General features: G+C 41.0%; 1 protein-coding gene across 4 annotated transcripts in view; it reads left to right on the plus strand.

Annotated features, from left to right (window-relative positions):
* The window catches only part of SMAD4 (SMAD family member 4), a 57200-nt gene continuing 37211 nt past the window's right edge, over positions 1-19989 (plus strand). For 2 of the 4 annotated variants that reach the window (XM_060405187.1, XM_027960683.2), the window contains exon 1: positions 621-1036. The gene's annotated coding sequence lies outside the window, so the exon portion shown is untranslated. Of the gene's footprint in view, positions 121-620; positions 1037-1108; positions 1338-19989 lie in introns of those variants that run through there. The other 2 variants (XM_060405186.1, XM_042239120.1) reach the window with 2 other exon arrangements.

The raw sequence follows: 19989 nt of genomic DNA on the forward strand, positions 1-19989 counted from the left end.
ACAATACCTGTCCAGGCTCTCAAATCTGTGGTTCCATAGCTGTCCTGCTCAACCTAAGAAGGCATCTCGTGAGTTTAAACACCTCTGGATCCAGGGACCCAGGAATGGCGGAGAGGGAAGGTACGGTCACCCCAGTTTCTTTCCCAAATAACCCGCTACGGCTACGTTCTCCCCAAAGCAAGCTGTTAAAAAGTCTCTCTCTCTCTCTTTTTTTTTTTGCGGCCACGCAGGTCCTCAAAAAACAAAAACAAAAACAACAACAAAAAAAGAGGCCCGCCTGATCGTTGTTTATAAACCTACTAGACACCCACTAACACGCCGAGCTCTCCGGCGCTGTTTGGGTACTTTGTGGCAAAGGGACGCCCACGGAGCAGCCGCTCCCCCGATCTTTGGGGGCAGCGCACTCCGCCCGGGCCCGGGACCAGGCCGGGATTCGGAGCTCCCCGCCGCCGGCGCTGGCCCGCGGGCGCCTGCGCAGAGCGACCCTCCCGTCCCTCCGGCGGGGGGTTCGGGGCGGGGGCAGCGAGAGAAAGGAAAGCAGCGCGGGGAGGGGGGCAGGGTGGGGAGAAGAGGGCCAAACCCTGAAATTACCCGGATGTGGTCTCCGCGCGCGCATGCTCAGTGTCCTCCCGACAAGTTGGCAGCAACAACACGGCCCTGGTCGTCGTCGCCGCCGCCGCCGCTGCGGTAACGGAGCGGCTCGAGTGGCGGAGCCCGCGTTCGTAGCCGCCCGCTGTCCGCCGGAGGCCTCCTTCCCGCCCTCTCCTCGGCTCCGCGGCCGCCCAAGGGGGCAGGAGCGGGTGAGGGGAGCCGGGCGCCCCGCGAGAGGGGCAACCCCCCTGCCCCGGCCCTGCCGCGGGGCGGCCCGGGAGCTCGGAGGCGGCCCGGCCCGCGCGGGCAGCGGCGCGGCGCCGAGGAGCGGGCGGCCTGGCCCGGACGCCTCGGGGCGGGGGGCGAGGAGCGCGCCGACGCCCGCCGGGCGGAGGGACGAGCCGCGGCGGGAGAGCGGAAGCCCCTCGCCGTCGCCCGGGCCCAGGTAACGCGCCATGTCCCCCTCCCCTTCTCCCGGGCCGGGCCCCCGCGCCCCCGCCCGCGGCTTCCCCGCCCCGGGGCGGGCTCCGGGCGGCGGCGGGGAGCGCGCGCGGGAAGCCGGCGGGCCCGGCCCGGAGAACCGGCGCGGCCGCCTGACGGGCCGGGCCGGGCCGCGGCGCCTCGCGTCTCTCGGGCTCCGGAGTCGGTCCTGCGGCCCCGAGCTGCCCGCGGGGTCCGCGGCGGAACCGAGTGGAGCCCGCGCTGGGCGTGCTGCCGCGGCCGTCGCCACTCTTTGTTGTTCTGAGGTAGTTCCCCCGTCCCTCACGGCGGAGCGTGTCGGCCCCGGCGGGAGCGGGCTGCCTTCGGTGTGAATGAAAGTTGTGAATGGTCTCTCTTCATTTCTTTTCTCGAGCAGTTTTTTTTTTTTTTCCTCTTTGTCCCTTATTTTCTCTTCCTGGTTGTGTCACTCCAGTTCGTGTTTCTGGCTTTGGTTTGTTGACTTTACTTTTTTGAGTACCGTGGGTGACGGCGGTGTGCAGGAAACATCATTAACACCTAACTGACCAGGCCGCCTCCAGCCCCCCGCCCCGCACTCGTGATGAAAAATAAGAGTCAACTTATTTTATTGCTCCGACTGCAACTACTGAGCGTGAAATCGGTGTAGGCTGTGCAGGGCGGTGGCTCCATCTCAAGCCCCAAACTGCTCTTGTAATTTCTCAAGCTGAATTTGAGATTTTCGAAGAAGTGGGTGTGTTTCGTTAACTTGAAAGATTTTGGGGGGGGGGGGCGGGGGAGTGCAATATAGAGAGGTTAAAAAAAAAACTCTACTGAAAATTAATGATTATTAATATTTCCCCCTTGAAATCCGTAGTAAAATTTTTGAAAATAAGTATATTTGCCTGTTTCCAAATAGTTTATTTTGAATTTAGTTTCTTGATGCCTTTAGTTTGGGGGCTGTAGTTTAAGGTGAAACTGCTAGTTTATTTAGAAATTGTAAATATAATGGGGAGTCATTTAAATTAGTCTGAATTGACTTTCTAAAAGCACATTGTCCTCGCTGATTTTAACAACCTTTGACTTTTGCAAGACTTAGCATCCTTTCAGTCTCAGGGTGTTTAAAAAGTAGGTTCAGTACTTTTTTTCTGGCAGAAACTATTTAGTCCTATTAGAAAATACAGAAATAAATACGTTTACGAACTTTACTAGGTTTAGTCCATTGCATTTCAGTAAATTTTTATTGCAGTTTTCATACGTTGTCTTTGCTATGTTGTACTTAGACCAAATTTATTTCAGCTTGGGGAGTGCTAGTGTGCAGCTTTTCTTTTTCTGCTAAAGGATTTATTTTCTCTTTTGGAAAGTTCAGATATGAATAGTGTTTGATATTTCAAGTTGTAAATGATTGATATCATTACCACCTTAAAGTATGATTTTTTAAATTAATGTTTCTTCCTTAATGTTACATTTTACTTTCTTAAATGGGTTTGTTACAGTACAAATATAATACAGGTAGGCCAGGAGTTTAAAATTTGAAGTCTGTTTAGGTCTAAGGGTGGTGATGAATTATGTAGGTTTAAGTTGTTGGAGTTAAAACTAAAACTCTTTCTAGAGAAAATTGATACAAGATTTTTTGAGTCTGTTAATAGAAGTGGCTTTTTCTTTGCTTTCCAGGTTTTGGGGGGAACTTGCTTTAAAGAGGTATTGCATCTTAATTTTTTAATTAAGTGCCTATGTAGAAACTTCTTTGTTTAGTTAAGTTCCTCAGTTGTATATCTTAAGCTTAGAAAAAACTGCAAATCGGTTTCAGATTTAATGAAAACCTGTGCTGAGAAAGTCACCGTGAAGTTTTTTGAAATAAGATTTATATGCATCATTGACTGTTTTCGATGGCTTTGCTGTTCGAAGCAATTCTGCTTATACTGGGAAGCAGCAAGTCTTATAAAAACTGTGCTTCACTTTCTTAAGCTACATTTTAGTTGAACTGTTTCACCATTTGTGTGTGAATTTATTTTTCTGCATTCCCCTTCAGATCCTCCCCTCCACCCCCAACCCCCGCCCAAATGTTGAACTAATTTATGCTGTCCAGTCACACTCCAGCTCTCTGGCTTGAAGTTTTTTTTTTTCCTGATTGAGCTGGTGTTGTAGTAACATCGTTAGACACTATTCTAATTGAGCTGTGAATTGCTGAAGCCTCTACTAGGGCAATTAACCCTATAGGATCTGCCTCATTATATGTAAAATGCATATTTAGTCTCATCTAAAATTTTGTCCATTTTGGTGAGAACATACATTATTTTTCTTATGTGTAAACTTAGTTCTGTTGTGTCCCCCTCTAGCTTATGCTGCTTCTTTTTTTTTTTCCCCCCCAGTTTTTTTCATTCAGTGAACATGTTAGTCATTTCAGTGCTCTTTGTACATGTTTGGATTTCCTTTATTTTTGTACCCTAAAAGATTATGTAGTTAGGCAGAAATTTTTGTTTTGCTTTAGTGATGATTAAAAGTGACTGTTATGTGTAAAACTAATCTGATGGAAATGGTTTCAATTGATTTCATTGTTTTCTACACCAAAGTTAAAGGAGTTAGATAAACTTAACCCAGAATTTAATACCATTTTGTTAAATTATTAAATTTTGAATTTTTTGTTCCACAGTTGATGAAGATTTAATTGTTTTAAAAAGAGAAATTTAAAAAAATCAAAAAAGAAAAGAGAAATTCAAGCGGTTGACAAATATGTCTAGATATTATTCATTTGAGCAACTTTCAGTACTGTTAGCATAGATAATATGCCAAAACATATGCTTAGTAATGAGTCATATTTAGAATTTTTGGATTTTTTTCCCCCTCATCCTAAAATGTGTAATTTTGGTGATAGGAAATGTGGCTAAATTCCAGCTTCTCAGGAACAAAGTATTTTAGGTTGTGTCACCTTGACACTATTACGTGGTGTACTTGGCATCCAGGAAAATTTGTTTTAACTGTGAGAGTGGATAAAAACTAGGGTAGCACTTACCTATGTAGAACTGAGATGGTAGATCATTAGAATCTTGTAACTTAAGTTTTGATTATTTACTGCTGCAAATTATATAGGTCAGATAGCTACTACATACTGTAAAGAGTCTGTTTTTATATCTTAATTTAAAAGTGATAATTCTAAATACCTTTAAAGTCTATACTTCATTATTTACATTTTAAATGAGAATTGTTTGCATTTTGGAAGACTTGTTACTGTGTGGGGGGTCATCTTTTTGTTGTTGTTGTTGTTGTTGTTGTTTTTTACTCTCAAGGTTTAAGGCAGTGATTCTCAACCTTGGTTGTGTTTTGAAATCTCTTGGGGAGTTGTGCAAAATACTTATGGCTGGATCGCACTTCCAGAAATTGTGACTCAGTTGGCTTGGGGTGCAGCCAGATCAGAGTTCCAAAATGGTTGAGCTATAGGGTCCTCTGACTTCTTTTTTAAACTTTTTAACTGTTTCACTGTGTCACCTTTACATTCTTTAATACAGTGATATACACAATCACATGGTTCCTTGAAGGTATTGCCATATTTCTTTTGCTTCCAAGTCTGTCCCTCTGTCTCCTGTTTGAACCTTTCTTCATTTCACAGTTCATTTGAGTTGTCTGGTATCAAGTTTTAGGAAGTTGTATTTCCCCTGCTGAGAAGTTGGTTTATCATTTCTATCCTAAATAGGAAGTTGATATTTTAACATATTCTAAAATGCTTACTTGGGCCTCTTTTAAAGACTAATGACTTGGGTTAGGTGCTGAACTTTGCATCTAAACTCCCAGTGGGAATTTGGTCTTCATAGGGGGTTGATCTGTTTGGAAACCATCGCATTTTGCTGGCAACAATTAACTGGTCACTTCATTGGTTCCTGAGAAGCGAGTTGCATTGAGTTAGATTTTACTGTCAGAGGTTAACTTACACACTATGAGACGTTTGTTCAACAAGCCCAACTTGTTCTTCTTTTAAAAATGAATTATTTAGTTTTGGCTGCGCTGGGTCTTTGTTGCAGGGCCCAGGCCTTCTCTGGTTGTAGTGCAAGGGCTTCTCGTGGCCGGGGCTCCTCTTGTGGCTGAGCTCAGACTCTAGGCATGGGCTTCGGTAGCAGTGGCGCCCATGTGGGATCTTCCTGCATCATGGGTCAAACCAGTGTTCCCTGCATTGCAAGGTGGATTCTTAACCACTGGGCCATCAGGGAAGCCCCATTAGCAATTCTTTAGAGATCATCCAGGAGAGCATGATCAGTTTTCCATTTACATTACCTGAAGTAGTTCACAAGTGCTGGTTTACCAGTAGTTGCATCTGGACGAGCTATTTAAAAAAATAAAACAGAATATTCTTTGTCTCTTCTGTACGTCCCATCCCCCAAACACACCGATTCAGGGTCAGAATGGAGTGGAGGAGGCATGGAAATCTGTATTGTTTAAAAAATAATAATAAAAAGAACCTCTTGATTTTAAAGCATTTGGATATGTTAGTATGCTTATCTTTATTGCTTCATTTGTTTTGATGCAGTAAAAGCTTTATTTTGCAGTCCTTGATGCACTGGAGTAATTTACTTAAAATTCATCAAACCCCAATCTGTGTGTTTAGAATGCAAATCTTCTTAAAAAAAAAAAAAGGACTTTTAAAGGATGTTTTAAAAGGATGTTTAAAAAAAAAAAGGACTTCTACTGAATATTTGTCTTTGGTATGAGTAAGGTATAATATTTTTTAATCTTAATGTAGATGAATGTGTGTAATTCAGATCTTTTACATTTTTTCAAAATGTATTTCTGAATGTAAGACTGGGTTAAGGTTATTTATCTGTGGTTTTCACTAGTGAATTCTGGAGCATTTGATATCAGTAGGTGGCCAGTCATTGTAATAATTGAATCATCTGCTGAGAGGACAACTGAAAGTAGTGCTTAATGTGATGAGATAAAGAGGAATTACTGTTTAAAGTAACACTCCGTGCATCTATGTCATACAGGTCTACCAAAACTAGTTGAAGGGAGAATTTTATGTGTCCAGATGTTGAAATCAAGCAGCTGGCTAATAATAAAAACGGCACAATTTCTGTGTAATTAGTCTTTTTAATAGTTTTATATATCTGTGACATTGCAGTTTGTTCCACTGTCTTTCTGGTAATTTGTAAAGTGAAGCATGTAGACTGGTACAGACTACATCAGTGCTTTGTGAAATTGATAGCACCTCAGACTCTTGGTGCTTTTAAAGTTAGGGCTCCACTCAGTATAGATTTAGTGGGGCTGGTGTGACCTGCGGGGGAATTCTGGTATAGCCCCTCTTTGAAAGAATAAGCTTGATGACTTGATAGTCTTCAATTATGAGGTTTTGTGAAATGTATTTTTCAGTTTCCAGTTATTAAAATCCACCCTACTTTACAATCTTTTAAAACAGTGTTTTCCAAAGTGTGATTGACAGACTCCTGGGGATCCCCATGTCCCTTCTAGGGGTTCATGAAGCCAGAATCATTCTTATAATAAAACAGACATTATGGGCGCTGTTGCTGTGTTGGCATTTGCACTGAGAATGAGGAAGCAGTGGTGGGTAAACTACTGGCACCTTAGTTTGAATCAAGGCGGTGGTACCAAACACATGTTAAGTATTTGAAAAAAAATGTGAATTTCACTTAAAAATTTCCTTGGTAAAGCAGTAAAACGTTTTAATTTTTAAAATCTCTACCCTGGAGTGCATGTCTTTTTAGTATGATTAAATAAATGTGTGGAGACTTCCCGGGTGGTCCAGTGGTTAAAAATCTGCCTTGAAGTGCAGGGGACATGGGTTCGATTCCCTGGACAGGAAACTAAGATCCAGCGTGCTGAATGCTGTGCACAGAGCAAGTAAAACCCTCCTGCTGTGGCTGCTGAGCCCATGCGCCACGAGTCTGTTCACCTGCATGCCGCAACTAAGACCCAACACAGCCAAATAAGTGTTAAATAAGCTAATAAATAAATTGGGCTTCCCTGGTGGGTCAGTGATAAAGAATCTGCCTTCCAATGCAGGAGACCATAGAGTTCGATCCCAGGGTGGGAAAGATCCCCAGGAGAAGGAAATGGCAACCCACTCCAGTATTCTTGTTGGAGAAATCCCACGGATACAGGAGCCTGGTGGTGCTATAGTCCATGGGGTCGCAAACAGTCAGACATAACTTAGCCACTAAACAGCAACTATAAATAAATAAATATTTAAAAAATTGAGGTGTGCATAAAGTTTTTCTGCACATCTATGTACAAAGTTCATCTCTAGGAAAACCACTTGCTGCGTTTTAAATGGAACACTGCTTTTATTTTTACTTAAAAGAATAATAAACTGTCATTACTTAGACTTCGATATTTGGCAGGCGTTTTCCTTGAAAGTGAGTGAAATGAACCTGCCATTCAAGGATAATCACTGGTTGCTACCAGTGATAAGAATCTAGTCTTTCAAGTGAAAATTAGATTTCTGGAAACCGTGTACCTGTCACCGTGGGCTTGCCAGCTTCCCCGTACTTAAAGATTTTTCTGATGGTGGTGATATCTAGGAATGTGATTTTTAAAAACTACATTCTATAAGAAATGTGTCAACCCTGGGAAGGTCTGTATAACTCATTGAACCAGTATTTTTCTAGATGACCAATGCATGATGTTACAAATCATGTGTGCATAGGAGAGCCAATCAAAGTGTAATATGAACCAGTGGATTTTTGTGTAACAGAGCCAAGAAGTTCCATTGATAACAGTTTCAGATTCCACATTGCAGCTAACTTTTAGGAATTGCCATTTGTTGCATTTTGCGTTGAATGAAAGATGAACAGCCATCATTATATAAAAGGGCCATTAAAATATTCCTGTCTTTTCCAATTACTTATCTGTGTGAGGTGTATTTTCTTCATAAACATTAAACATCACAGTGGATTGAATGCAGTAGCACTTATGAGAATCCAGCTGTCTTCTCTTAAGCTAGACATTAAAGAAATTTGCAAAAACAAAAATGATGTCATTCTGAATATTGACTTTTTTGTTTTCAAAAATACTTTTCATAAAATTTATATTAATATGTAATGGGTTTATTAAGTTAATTGGATAGAGTAAACATTTTTAATTTGTGATATGGTAAATATTAATAGATATAACTCACGTAAACAAAGGTTGTTTGGAATTCTATAAGTGGACTGGAGACCAGTGTGGCAACTGATATTTTAAAGTAACTCGTTATCTGTGTTACTGACAAAATTATTGTTTATTATCGTTGATATATGTGGTTTGTATTATATTACTCTTATCTCTGAGAATGTTATTAACTCAGCTTTAAAGAAAATTGAAGCATAGAGTTGATTTACAATATCGTGTTAGTTTCAAGTGTACAACACAGTGATTCAGATTACATATATGTTTTTTCAGGTCTTTTTCCCTTATAAATTATAAAATATTGAGTATAGTTTTCTGTGCTATACAGTAGGTCCTCAATTAAGTCAATTTTTGTTCAGTTAATTTGGGAAATACGTTGCAGTCAAGTGAAAAGGGAATGGATTGATTTGGTCTGGAATCAGAGCTGGGCTCAGAGTGCTGGATCTGGGGTCACAAGGAGCCAGTATCATCAGGATTCTGTCTTCTGGCTGTGCTTCCCTTTTTGTTAGTCTAAGTCTCAGGCAGGGTCCCAGGTGGTGCTAGTGGTAAGGAATCCACCAGCCAGTGCAGGAGACATAAGAAACGTGGGTTTGATCCCTGGATTGAGAAGATCCCCTGGAGTAGGAAATGGAAACCCGCTTCAGTATTCTTGCCTGGAGAATCCCAAGGACAGAGGAGCCTGGTGGGTTACATTCCGTGTGGTTTCAAAGATTCAGACATGACTGCAGTGACGTAGCAGGCAGGCGGGCTCCAGACTGACTTCTCCCAGTTTCAAGTTCAGGTCCAGCAAAGAAAGGCCTTTTTTTCTTTTTTCTGTCTGTGGTTCCAACACAAGTCCTAGGGCTGTCGTTAGCCTGACTTGGGTCCTCTCCCATTTTTGAAACAGCTGATATGCCATGGAGGTGACTCTGGTTAGGCAGAAGTGGCGTTATCCCACCTGCCCGGGTAGATTCTCTTTGGGAAATCAGAGTACTGTTAGAGAAGGGAAGATATATGCTGGCAGACAAAAAACATGTCAACTAGAGGAGTTTGTTGATTTTTCTTTAAGCAACCTTTAATATATTCATTCAGAAAAATTAATTTTACAATAAGATTATTTATTATTAAATTATTTAGAAAATTGGTACACCAGTATGACATTTAAATCAGCCCAGAGAGTGAATAGCAAACATTTTAAAATTTGTCCCTTGTAGTTCATCTTAAAAGTTATCACAAAAAATGTTCTTTTTGTTTCTTTGTATTATTCTTATCTTAAATCTTTATAATCATTGAAAAATGTTAGTCACTCAGTTGTGTCCAACTCTTTGTGACCCATGGACTGTAGCCTGCCAGGTTCCTCTGTCCATGGGATTTTTTCCAGGCAAGAATACTGGAATGGGTTGCCATGCCCTTTTCCAGGGGATCTTCCCAATGCAAGGTTTGAACCTGGGTCTCCTGCATTGCAGGCAGATTCTTTACCTTCTGAGCCAATTAGTACTGTGTATATAATTCCTTGTACTCTTGGAGGTTTTCCTCCAGCTGCCCTCATTTTGATGAGGCTCAGTCTAGGCTGTAACTTGTGCTTCAGGTAACTTGTGTCTTCAGGTAATTGAATTAAGCTTGCCCCACCCCTGGTGCATGCCTGCTTAGAATTCTTCCTAATGATACTTCACCAGGCTAGGCTGGTTTTTTTTTTTTTTTTTTCCTTTGTTAAACTTAAGCAGTTTCTCAAATATTCCCATACTTGATCCTTGACTAAGATATGTATAACTTCTAGAAAATATGCCTCTGTGTTTGTTTTACAGATGTAATCATCCAAAAGTAAACAGACATCTGAGAAATTTAAAAATGGCAACATTCATTAATTACAGTTCATGAATCTCCATGAGAGCCTCTCCAGGCAGCACTCAGCCTGTTCAGTTTTACTGAGTATTTTAATTATTGTGGCTTTATACTTCATGGAGTTGCTTTTAGATCTGTGGTCAACTTCAGGTGGCACCTTATGTTTAAGAGCAAGGCTAGGGACAAAACACAAAATAGGTGGATGTAAGAACAAACCTCTCCCATTTGGTGACTTCCTGCTTCCCATTAATTACCCCATTGCAGTGGGATTGTTCTATTACCGTGACTTTATCTAGTATCTCTGTGTTAGAGACTTTCACATAGGCTAAACATATTTAATGGGGTGTTAATATAGCATATTTAAAGCTGATTTTGTTACTTAACCACTTTTAAATCTTTTATTCTTTCTTCATCTTTCAGTAAACCTATCTAGGAAATGGGCCATCTTTTGACTGTTTCTTCTTTTCACTCCTTGTATGTAGTTGACTAAAAAAATTCTCTGCCTAAAAGTGTCCTGCCTAGAAGTGTCCTGTTTTGCCTAGAAGTTTCCTTTTGGTTTCCACTGCCCATGCCTCTAGTCTGGGCACACTCATCACTGTCTCCTAACTGGTGGTCTTTTCCGCTTTGCAGAGCTCTCTTCTTGCTGTCACAAAGGTTTTCTTTCTAATGCAGATCCAGTGCTGTTTCTCCCCCCCCCCCCCCCCACCCCCCCCCTTCTACCATAAACCTGCTCAAGGGGAAACATCTACACTCCTGTCCCTCTGCTTTTTCCTATGATTTTCCTTCAGCCTGGGAAATTCTTATTCACATGTGGTGGTACTATTCCGTCAATGTTCTCATGGCTCTTCTGGTGCCTGGTAATATTGTACTTCTCTCTATCTCCTTCCCCAACCTTGAAATTAGCCTTGGTCCTGGGCTTGTCAGCTTCGGCACTATTGGCATTTTGGGCTTGGTAAATTTCTGTTATGGGGCACTGTGCTGTGCATTGCACGATGTTTAGCAGTAGCCCTGGTCTTGACCCAGTAGATACCCAGTAGTACTCTGCCCTCCACCACCGCCCCACCTCCCCCACTCCAGTTGTAGCAATCAAAAATGTCTCTAGACATTTCCAAATGTTCCTGGAAGGACAGAGTTGCTCTGGTTGAGAAGCACTGGCATGGCCATATGACTGGCTATCAAGTGTGAGCAGAAGTGATAGTCAGCCTTTAAAAGCCAGAGTATGAGTTATCCTGTCTTTTCTCCTGCTTATTTAACTTACATGAAGAGTACATCATGAGAAACGCTGGGCTGGATGAAGTGCAAGCTGGAATCAAGATTGCTGGGAGAAATATCAATAACCTCAGGTATGCAGGTGACACCACCCTTATGGCAGAAAGTGAAGAAGACTCTTGATGAAAGTGAAAGAGGAGAGTGAAAAAGTTGGCTTAAAGCTCAACATTCAGAAAACTAAGATTTGGCATCTGGTTCCATCATTTCATGGCAAATAGATGGGGAAACAGTGACTTTATGTTTTGGGGTTCCAAAAATCACTGCAGATGGTGACTGCAGCCTTGAAATTAAAAGATGCTTACTCCTTGGAAGAAAAGTTATAAACAACCTAGACAACATATTAAAAAGCAGAGACATTACTTTGCCAACAAAGGTCCATCTAGTCAAGGTTATGGTTTTTCCAGTAGTCATGTATAGATGTGAGAGTTGGACTATAAAGAAAGCTGAGCGCTGAAGAATTGATGCTTTTGAACTGTGGTGTTGAAGACTCTTGAGAGTCCCTTGGACTGCAAGGAGATCCAACCAGTCCATCCTAAAGGAAATCAGTCCTGAATATTCATTGGAAGGACTGATGCTGAAGCTGAAACTCCAATACTCTGGGCACCTGATGCGAAGAACCGACTCACTGGAAAAGACCCTGATGCTGGGAAAGATTGGAGGCGGGAGGAAAGGGGGACGACAGAGAATGAGATGGTTGGATGGCATCACCGACTCAATGGACATGAGTTTGGGTGAACTCCGGGAGTTGATAATGGACAGGGAGGCCTGGCATGCTGCAGTCTATGGGGTCACAAAGAGTTAGACATGACTGAGCGACTGAACTGAACTGAACTGATCTTTCCCCCTGTCATTTAAGAGCATATGTAGAAATGGAGCTTTCTTAGCCTAATCTGTGAGAGATGACAAGGAGCAGTGATGAACATTGCTATTCTGGGCATATATTTGTGATTGACGTTTAGTTTATGCAGAAAACAAAGCTTTGTTTTAAGCTGCTGATTTGGGTAAGTTGGTTGTCAGTGTGACATATACTGGTCTTGCCTGACTGATACATCATGCTAAGACTTAGCTAACTTGTGGATTTTCCATGCTTTCCTATTTCCAGATCACTTTAATTTCTACCTCTTTTAGGCATCTGTTACTTAGTATAATGATATGTTTGGATTCTCTGTCAGTCGTTCTCAGTGGAGTAAATACTGAAACTCCCAACACTTTGGCCACCTGATGCAAAAAGCTGACTCATTTTAAAAGACCCTGATGTTGAGAAAGATTGAGGGCAGGAGAAAGGGGTGACAGAAGATGACATGGTTGAATGGACATGAATTTGAGCAAACTCCAGGAGATGATGAAGGACAGGGAAGCCTGGCGTGCTGCAGTCCATGGGGTCACAAAGAGTTGGACATGACTAAAGGACTGAACAACAGCAGCTGTTCTTTAAGAGATGTTGTGGAAGCTAGTGGGAGGAACTTTGTGCGTGGGGAATGAGCCTGACATCCTGCATGGGGGAGACTGTGAAGAATCTTTTGCTTTCCACAGTGCTTTCAAATGCCCGGAATATTCACGTAGAAGGAAAACAGTTAGTCTAGACCTTAGCTCCATCTTAGTATATATTCAGTTTTGGGGAATTAAGTTTCTTTGTTTGTTTTTGTTTACTGTTTATTGGAGGATAGTCGATTTACAGTGCCATGTTTCTGCTATAGAGCAGAGTGGATCAGTTATACATGTATACACTCTCCTTTAGATTCTTTTCCCATATAGATCATTACAAAGTATTGCATAGAGTTCCCTGTGCTGATCAGTAAGTTCTTATTAGTTATATATTTTATATAAAATAGTGTATACATGTCAGTCCTGTTAATTCATTTTCTTAACTGAAGTTGTTTGGAACTTTATCAGCAGTCAACACTTTGGAAAATCCATGTCACCGACTACAGTGCCATTGTGTCAAAACAACACCCCTGTCTTGGAAGGTCTAAATTCATAGCTGTCATATTTAGGATGATGTACCATATACGCCCTAGCATCTAACCTCTTGATTATACTTTCTAATTTTGTTGATATGCTTGAGCATTTTTATTGAAATATATACTGCATTATATATTAATCTTTTCCCCCCTTTATATTAGGGTATTGTTTATTTTAAAACTTGTAAGTAGGTTAGAACTTTGTTTCAGGATAGCTAATGAGGTGATATAAATTGTTACAGAAATGGGATGTTCTCAGTAGAGCACTGTTTTCTGACTACCTGTTACTTGTTTTTGTATCTCTAAGTGCTTTGTTCAGAGGGGATACAGTGTTTGTTGAATTGGCCAATTTATGGTCCCCAGGTTGCTTTGACGTATACACTGTTGGATTTGATTACCATAGCCAGTCTGTAAACTTGTCAAGGCAGATACTGTTTCCATTTTATAGACTAGAGAGTTGAGAGAGATGTTAGCTTATAGTCGTGCTACTAGAACTTTGATTAAAATCTATGCATTTGTTTATGCCACTTAAATGCTCTTGTCTACTGTTGTTGAGGTCCTTTAATGGACCGCAACCTGTGGAAAGTGAACTCAGAGGGCCTCTGCGCTCCAAAGAAATAGCCTGAGGGAGAAAGAGAAAGAAAGACACGAGGACCAGAGCTCTGATGGAGCAAAGGTGTTTTAATCAACATAGTGTGGGCATATATACTGTCTTACAAGGTAGTTATTCTCAGCAAAGATAAAGATTAAAATTCCAGACTTACAAAACATAGGTGATCCATATTAAAGAGAGAGAGAATTGTAAATAATCACTTTTACCGTATGGTTCACAGAGGAAAGAGGGTACTTACCACCATATAGAAACACTAATGAAGGAAATGCCTGGATCCTCAGTCCTGGGAGAGGCTTGCCTCTCCTCTTAATTCCTGAGTATTCAGGAATTTATAAGGAACAGAGAATTCCTAACAGATCCAAAACAGCATACAGGAAGCCTCCTGTTAAATGCTTCCTGACATACTGTCATTCCATATTACTCTTTAAAAGATTGTAATCTAGAACTGTTTAATTTAGGAGAACACCTGTATGGCCTTGCTGGTATTGTTTTTTTATACTAGGAGCTTTTACATTATGTTTCAGACACTTGTGGTCATAGGAATATTTCTACTAGTTTTCAGAGAAATGTGCAATTAAAATGTTTTCTGAGGTGTTGTTAGGGCCAAAAATAGCTTACATTTTAGAGGTGGTTACATCTGATAGTGAGACTGTGATGAAATAGTTACACTCAGGTGCTTTGTTGTTGTTTTTCAGTGTATCTGATGCTGCTGCCCCATTGACTGCGTCATGCGAGGTTGATCACGTCTGTGTGGTTCACTATATCCCTGAACTTGCTCAAATTCATGTCCATTGAGTCAGTGATGCCATTCAACCATCTCATCCTCTGTTCCCTTCTCCTCCTGCCCTCAATCTTCCCAGCATCAGGGTCTTTCCCAGTGAGTCTGCTCTTCACAACAGGTGACCAGATTGTTAGTGCTTCAGCTTTAGCATCTGTCCTTCCAGTCAATATTCAGGGTTGATTTCCTTTAGGATTCACTGGTTTGATCTCCTTGCAGTCCAAGGGACTCTCAAGTGTTTTCTCCAGCACCATAGTTCAAAAACATCAATTCTGGGCACTCAGCCTTCTTTATGGTCCAACTCTCTCATCTGTACATGACTGCTGGAAAAACCATAGCTTTGACTATACAGACCTTTCTTGGTAAAGTGATGTCTCTGCTTTTTAATCTGCTGTCTAGGTTTATCATAGCTCCCCCCCACCCCGCCCCCACCAAGAAACAAGCATCTTTTAATTTCATGGCTGCAGTCACTGTCCACAGTGATTTTGGAGCCTGAGAAAATAAAACCTGTCACTGTTTCCACTTTCCCCCATTTATTTGCTATGAAGTGATGGGACCAGATGCTATGATCTTCGTTTTGAGTGTTGAATTTTAAGCCAGCTTTTTACTCCTCTTTCACTCTCATCAAGGGACTCTTTAGTTCCCCTTCCCTTCTTACCATTAGAGTGGTATCATCTGCATATCTGAAGTTATTGATATTTCTCCCGCCAGTCTTGATTCCAGCTTGTGCTTCATCCAGCCTGGCATTTTACATGATGTACTCTGCATATAAGTTAAATAAGCAGGGTGACATTGTATAGCCTTGATGTACTCCTTTCCCAATTTTGAACTGGTCTGTTGTTCCATGTCCAGTTCTAATTGTTGCTTCTTGAACTCCATTCAGGTTTCTCTGGAGACAGGTAAAGTGGTGTGTTATTCTCACCTCTTTAAGAATTTTTCTACAGTTTGTTGTGATCCACACAGTCAAAGACTTGAGCATAGTCAGTAAAGCAGTAGCAGATGTTTCTCTGGGATTCCCTTGTTCTTTCTGTGATCCGACAGATGTTAGCAATTTGATCTCTGGTTCCTCTGTGTTTTATAAATCTAGCTTGTGCATCTGTAAGTTCTTGGTTCATGTGCTGCTGAAGCCTAGCTTAAAGGATTTGGAGCATTACCTTCATAGCATGTGAAATGAGTGCAATTGTATGATAGTTAGAATGTTCTTCAGGATTGAAACGAACACGGACCGTTTCCAGTCCTGTGGCCAAGGCTGAGTTTGCCAAATTTGCTGACATATTGAGTACAGCATTTTAGCAGCATCATCTTTTAGGATTTGAAATAGCTCAGCTGCAATTTCATCACCTGCACTAGCTTTATTTGTAGTAATGCTTCCTAGGGCCCGCTTGACTTCACACTCCAGAATGTTTGACTCTAGGTGATTGACCACACCATCGTGGTTATCTGGGTCATTAAGATCTTTTTTATATAGTTTTTCTGTATATTCTTGCTACCTCTTCTTAATCTCTTCTGCTTCTGTTAGGTCTTTGCTGTTTCTGTCCTTTATTGTGCCCATCTTTGCATGAAATGTTCCCTTGGTATCTCCAATTTTCTTGAGATCTCTTGTCTTTCTCATTCTGTTGTTTCCCTTTATTTCTTTGCATTGTTCACTTAAGACTTTCTGATCTTTCCTTGCTGTTCTCTGAAACTCTGCAATCAGTTGGGTATATCTTTCTCTTTGTCCTCTACCTTTCACCTCTCTTCTTTTCTCAACTATTTGTAAAGCCTTGTCAGACAACCACTTTGCCTTCTTTCATTTCTTTTTCTTTGGGGTGGTTTTGGTCACCACCTCCTGTTACAGTGTTACAAACCTCCACCCATAGTTTTTTAGGCACTCTGTCTACCGGATCTAATCCCTTGAATCTCTTGGTCAACCTCCACTGTAATCATCAGGGATTTGATTTAGATCATACCTGAATGGCCTAGTGGTTTTCTCCACTTTCTTCTGTTTAAGTCTGAATTTTGCAATAAGGAGCTCATGATCTGAGCCATAGTCAGCTCCAGGTCTTGTTTTTTTATTACTGTGTAGAGCTTCTCCATCTTTGGCTGAAAAGAATATACAGTCTGATTTCGATATTGACCATCTGGTGATGTCCATGTATAGAGTTTTCTCTTGTGTTGTTGGAAGAGTGTGTTTGCTATGACCAGTGTGTTCTCTTGGCAAAGCTCTGTTATCCTTTGCCCTGCTTCACTCTGTACTCCAAGGCCAAACTTGCCTGTTACTTCAGGTGTCTCTTGACTTCCTACTTTTGCATTCCAGTGATGAAATGGACAAGTTTTTTTTGGTGTTGGTTGTGGAATGTCTTGTAGGTCTTCATAGAACCTTTCGCCTTCAGATTCTTTGGCATAAGTGATTGAGGCATAGACTTGGATTATTGTGATGTTGAATGGTTTGCCTTGGAAATGAATTGAGATCATTCTGTTGTTTCTGAGATCGCACACAAGTACTGCATTTTGGACTCTTGTTGACTGTGAGGGCTATTCCATTTCTTCTAAGGGATTCTTGCCCACAGTAGTAAATATGATGGTCATCTGAATTTAATTCATCCTTAATTACATTATAAGCTGGAACAAGTCTTTCGGATATAATGTCAGAATGAATTCAGCGACATAAGTGTTTGCATTCTTCCAAATTTGTTGCAAGGTAATGATACTGAATAAAAAAACTACAGTCAACTTGTAAGCATTTGCCTGCTATATGAAAGGAACAGGGCATTGTACTAGGAATTTCTAAAATGAGAAAGTACTGCTGTTTTCTAAACTTTGGCAACAGGGTGTGAAGCAAATACATAATCAAAAAACTACAATATAATGTGTTGAGTTGTAATTGGGGTGTGGTTTTGAGAGTGGTGTCAAGTAATATAATAGGCACACAGTAAACATCCCAGGGAAGTAGTTCTTCAGAATTGTGGTGAGAGGAGACAGTGTGTTAGGGGAAGCTCTTGGAGGCATTGAGACATTTACACTGCACTTTGAAAGGTGGCTAGGAATTTACCGAGTAGATAAAGTGGGACTGGATATGAGACTGTTAGGCGAAAGAAATAGCCTGGACATGAATCTTAAAACACAGGCAGAACTGCATTCGTTTAATAAGAAGAAGCACTTATATGTCCTATGGGCATATAATGATTAGTAAGACAAGTATTACTCCCTGTCCCTGAGAGCTTTCAGTCTAGAAATTAAAATTGTTATGCAGTTGGCTTTCTGAGTTTTCAAACTGATGATTCTCTTGGGACAGATTGGAGTGGAAGGTGTGTTTGGTTTGGCATTCATAGTAGTTTCTCTTTCTCATTCCTTCCTCCCCTTCCCTGCCAGTAAGTTGCCAGTACTTATTTTTGACATACAAATGGGCTTTGAAAATGTGGCAACTCAAATGCTACTTCTGCTGGGAGTATCGGCTGCTGCTCACTTTAGATGGACGTGCACGGGCTTGCCTTAGTACTTTTCTTTACACCTGCTGCATTTTTTTTATTTATAAAATTTGCCTGACTCCTGTATGCCTTTGTGTTGTGAGTCCTGGACGGGTGGTTTACTGCTGTTCTTGCCCTACTAAATTTTCCTGGACCAATTTTAATAAGAAAAAATGCAGAAAAATGCATAATGTGTTGTAGGAAAATCTCTTTAAAACAATTAAATATTCGGAAAGTTCTCCTTTTCACTCAGCATTTTGTGCTAGACACCTTTATATAGATTTTTCCACTTTGAGCTCTGTATATGCTCCTTTTAATCCAGGTTCGGAGAGAGAGCGTTTAAGTAACTTAATTCGTCCCACTATTTAGTGTGAGACTTGGGATTCTCATCCATATTTCTTAACTTCAGAACCCGCCAGGCAGGTAATCTCTGGTAATCTGAAAAGTACACCTTCAGCATGTATTTACTGAATGTGGGCAGGTGGCTCAATATTCAAAGATACACGAAAAATGTGTTTCTGTCTGCCTGGGACAGGTGTTTATATAAAATAGATAACAATAGAAGGGAGCACATGTTAAATATCAAGTAATATAAATTTAAAGGAAGCCCAGAACTACATCAGTGTCTGATAGAATAGGAATTGGTAGAAATGACCAGGGTAAAGAATCATGTAACTTTATGAGAGAATGTAGGGGAGGTCAGAGACAGGTAGGTCAGAGATGATTAACCAGGCTTTCCAGAGCTGGGTAATTGAGTGATGTTCAAGCTGTACATGGAGACGGAAATGGCAGCCCACTCCTGTATTCTTGCCTGGACAATTGCACGGACAGAGGAACCTGGCAGGCTACAGTCCAGGGGATCGCAGAGTCGGCCACGACTGAGCACATCACGCTGTGCAAGTAAAGGTTGTCAGAAGAGGAATCGATTTTGGCAGACTGATGAGTTAGTTTTATTAATTTGGTAGTGGAGAATGAGTTTTAAAAATTCAAGTAAACAGCCAAAGAAAGTAAAAGTAAAACAAGCATGGGACGCAGCAACGTCAGCAAATGCGTGATGGCCTCTGCTCCTGCTTCATCGCCTTTGTTCTTAGGCTGATGGCCTTTTCTCAGTTCACATGAGATTTTGAGGTTAGATAAGTTAATTTGTGTTAAAGATGTTGAATGGATTATTAATGAATATTTCCTATATTTTAATTTCTTTTGAAAGGAATTTACCTTGTTGCCTTTATGGGTAAAATCTTCTGAGGAATTCAGTGGTGTCTCTTTTTTAATAATAACTTTATTGATGTGTTAATTCACATACTATAAAAGTCTCCCTTTTAAGGTGTATGATTTGATGGTTTTCCCTATAGTGACAGTTATGCAGCCATCACAAGTATCAATTTTAGAACATTTTCATTACCCCTGAAGGACTGGTGGCTCAGTGGTAAAGAATCTGCCTGCATTGTAGGAGACACCAGAGATGTGGGTTCGATCCCTGGGCTGGAAAGATCTCCTGGAGAAGGACATGGTTACTCACTCCAGTATTCTTGCTGGAGAATTCCATGGACAGAGGAGCCTGGCACTTTATATAGTTCATGGAGTTGAAAAGAGACAGGGCTTAGCAACTGATGCAAAGGAAATGCCATACCTATTAGCAATCATTCCTCACCCTCCCCTACCTAAACCTTTGGCAACCACTAATCCACTTTTTTTTTTTTTTTGGTGCTTTGCCTGTTCTGGATGTTTCATATAAACGGGGCTATATAGCAAGTGGCCTTCTGTGACTTTCACTTAGCGTGTTTTCCAGGTTCATCCATGTTGAAGCATGTACCAGTACTTCATTCTTATTGATGACTAGATAATATTACATTGTATATATTGATACATTCATCAGTTGATGGGAATTTGAGTTGTTTTGGCTATTAGGAATGATACTGCTGTGAACATTTATGTACATATTTTTGTGTGGGCATAGGTTTT

The sequence above is a fragment of the Ovis aries genome, chromosome 23, assembly GCF_016772045.2.
Source record: "Ovis aries strain OAR_USU_Benz2616 breed Rambouillet chromosome 23, ARS-UI_Ramb_v3.0, whole genome shotgun sequence".
Taxonomy (NCBI): domain Eukaryota; kingdom Metazoa; phylum Chordata; class Mammalia; order Artiodactyla; family Bovidae; genus Ovis; species Ovis aries.